We start from the raw sequence: 3,415 nt of genomic DNA, 5'->3' as shown, positions 1-3,415 counted from the left end.
TTTTTTTTGTTCTCAGTATCGGTGGAAGCCAACACTGAAAATGAGAAGGGAAGAAGAAAGATGGGGAAGGAATAGGATCCTTCGGCTCTGATACCAAGATTATGGAGAACCTTAGGGAAGAGAGGGGAGATCAGAGTAGAGAAGGGAAAAAAGGAGAATCACACTCAACACATTCATTCAATAATCAAAATCACTCTCTAAATCTTCAATCGATTACAACCAATTTATAGGAAAATAGGAACATGAAATTAGAAACTTAACTGAAATGGAAACTAGCCTAAACTAGGAAACAACTATAAAAAAGAAACCAAAGCAAGGAAGTAAATCCTACTCCTACGTTCAAGTCTGGAAAATAAAAGCATGAAATAAAATACTAAGTAAACTACTAATTTTATTTTCAACCCTTGTTGAACCAAAACCCTGGGCTGGACTGGTTCTTCTTGGCTCTAGGCTTCCAAAGCTGGTCATGCTGGTCTAACCAAGAAAGGGCAGCCGTATCTGCATCATAAAGGATGAAGTAGTTAGTTTCTAATTTGTAGTAGCCTAGAAGCTTTCTATTTTGTTTTCTCTAGAACTCTCTTCCTTGTGCGTGAAGAGTTACTATTTTCTTGTAATGTTGCAAAGTTATATATAAAGGAGTAAGGGAATCATACCACCCGAACAATTTTGAGTATGGTTGTTGATGTTCCTGCTCCTGTTCCTGTTCCTGTTCCTGTTCCTGTTCCTGTTCCTTTTCCTGTTCTGTTCCTGCTCCTTGTGAAATGCAAAAATCCCTGGTGAGATGCTAGCAGGCTGGTGAAATGCTGGCCAAAGCTCAAGGTGGGAAACCTAGGTCATATCTAACTTTCTTCCCTGTTCTCCTCCTTCTTCATCAATGTCTATTTCCTTACTGTTTCTCTTGCATTTTAATTCTTTTCTTTACTATCTGCCGAGTTCATGGGTGTCAACTCATCCATTAAGCTCTCTCTCTCTCTTGTCCTTCAAGTTTCAGATTTCACCCATATTGCAGGACAACTTTCCAAGCATCTATCAACTGACATCTAGAACAGATTAGTGTGTTTTAGTTGGACCTGCAGCAGGACCCTTTTCCATGCTTCACTTCTGTCTTCATCAATCTCATGTTCTGTTGCAGGTTAAGACTATTTGAACAATACCCAGCTCCATTGATTTCTGGTCCTGTAGAATGGAAGTTGTCCTCATCGACCTTCTCTTCTGTGTTACTAATGCTGGTTCTTGCTTCTAATTAGTAATTTCTGTTTATTTTAACTTCTATTTACTAATTTACTAATTCTGGTTTAGTAGATACATAGTAATTAGTAATTTCATTCCTTCTACTTTCTATTTCTACTATCTTTCTCAGTTTCTAATTTCTGTTTTCACCTACTTTCTAATTTTGATTTCACTTGCCATTCTTCACACTATTAGCTGTTTCTTATTGTGATTTGTGACTAATCCTAAGTTTCTAAATTTTAAACTTTCTATTTTCAAACATCCTTGATTCCCTCCAATCTGTCCAACAGACTCTCTTATATTTGGGCAAGTCACTCCTCACACTTACTAAGCCCATCGACCAGGGTTGTAATCAGATCTGATCACCCTACAATAGTTCTCTGGTTGTTTCTATTCTTGGGGCTATGAGAGCCCTGCAATTCTATTTGTTTTACTGGAATCCTAATCCTCTTATTTGAGTGACTTAGAACCACATCACCTATGGTGTTTTACCTTTCCAAATTGGGGTACATCTCTGGTACAGCTTGAGCCCTTCAGAGAAATTACTGAATAATAAAGAAAAATATTAATTTTCTCTCTTCTGTGCATCACATGTTCCATCCATAATAGTGCTAGTAGGTATGGGGTTGGCTGGTCCATCTAGTCAGGTATTGCTCCTCTTCATTGCATTTAGTTCACTGATTGTATTTGTTTCAGCTTTCATCTTTTATATGTGAAAAAGAGCATCTCACTCTGCAAGAACATTTGTTTGACTTGAAGTGCATCCAATGTGCATGAGAGGAGTGCTTTTTAGCACCTAAAACTACACTTTTAGTGATACCGACCTTTTGCAGAAGCAAAAGAAATTTATAAAACCCTCCTGTATACAGAACCCAGGCTAACAACCCCACCCACATTTAACATAAATAAAAACACAAAGAAATTACCAAAACACTAAAAAGTGTAGGGGCATACCATCCAGTAATATATTCCTGCTCTCAAATTCCTTGTATGGCATAATCATCCACCACATCAATTAACTCAACTGGGTATCAAAGTGCAACAAGGAATCCAAGTATCCAATATGTCCAATGCTATGAAAGGACCTCCAACGACCATCCACTTCTTGCCTCATCCGCCCATGAATATTGGCTGATCACCTACAATACGGATCTGAGATCAAAATTCATAACCTCATCTAAGAGCTAATCCAAACAAACTTAGGAGAAAGAAGCTGCACAGTAGTTGAATCTCCATCACCAAGAACCTGAATAGTCAATCAGCCCATTCCACTCCACAATCTAAGAATGCCCTTGATTCCAGCGGGGTCAGGGTTACCAAAACAACTGTAGAATATCAACTTCACAAAGCCTTCTGGATGTGGACTCCGGATATGAATAACCAACAACTAATGTAACTAGAACACAATGCTTTTTGTTTTTTTTGGGTGAAACTAGAACACAGTGCAAAGAGCTGAGTCTCTTAACCTCTCAACATGTTCTAATCCAAGCAACTTAAGAGAAAGAAGTTCAGCAGTAGTTAATCCCCATCACCAATTGAACCTGAACAGGAAATCAGCCCATTCCACTCCACAATCAAAGAATGCCCTTGATTTCAGAGGGGTCAGGGTCACCAAGAAAATGACTGTTGAATATCAACTTCACAAAACATTTTGGAGGTGGACCCCGGATTTGAATAACCAACAACTAATTACTAGAACGCGATGCAAAGAGCTGAGTCTCTGAACCTCTCAACATGTACTACTACAACATTTCCCAGTGAGATACCTACATACCAACCTTGCCACTGACCGCCTCAACCTCCAAGTAGTCATCTTCAAACAATGTAGCATTGGGCTGCTCTGGATACACCAAAATATAGCAAAAAATACTCCCTTCCAGAGAAATATGTCCTTCCAAAATAAATACGAGTGCGGAAGAAAACAAGTTTTAAGTCAGGGTTCACATATGGCTTTTGCCTGTATGTAGATTGAAGAGTTGAAGGAATTAGGCAGGCTAACTGTATACCATGATTGTTTGTCAACCATTTGTATTACTGTAGATTTGGCCATCATAGCCAATAGAAATATCTATCAGTTGGTTTTCTAAATAACTTTCCGCTGTACATATTGAGAAAACCTGGCTTTTTAAAATAATTTTCCACTGTAAATATTGAGAAAACCTTGGAAGATGCCAACATTCCCACC

General features: G+C 38.4%; 1 protein-coding gene across 1 annotated transcript in view; it reads left to right on the top strand.

Annotated features, from left to right (window-relative positions):
• Positions 1-3,415, top strand: part of LOC122071593 (probable ADP-ribosylation factor GTPase-activating protein AGD11) — a 20,846-nt gene that overhangs the window by 16,482 nt on the left and 949 nt on the right. The gene's annotated exons all lie outside the window — the stretch shown is intronic.

Source organism: Macadamia integrifolia, unplaced genomic scaffold, assembly GCF_013358625.1.
Source record: "Macadamia integrifolia cultivar HAES 741 unplaced genomic scaffold, SCU_Mint_v3 scaffold_274A, whole genome shotgun sequence".
Classification (NCBI taxonomy): Eukaryota; Viridiplantae; Streptophyta; class Magnoliopsida; order Proteales; family Proteaceae; genus Macadamia; species Macadamia integrifolia.
The sequence above is the reverse complement of the archived record's forward strand: the minus strand, read 5'-3'. Positions and strand labels throughout refer to the sequence as shown.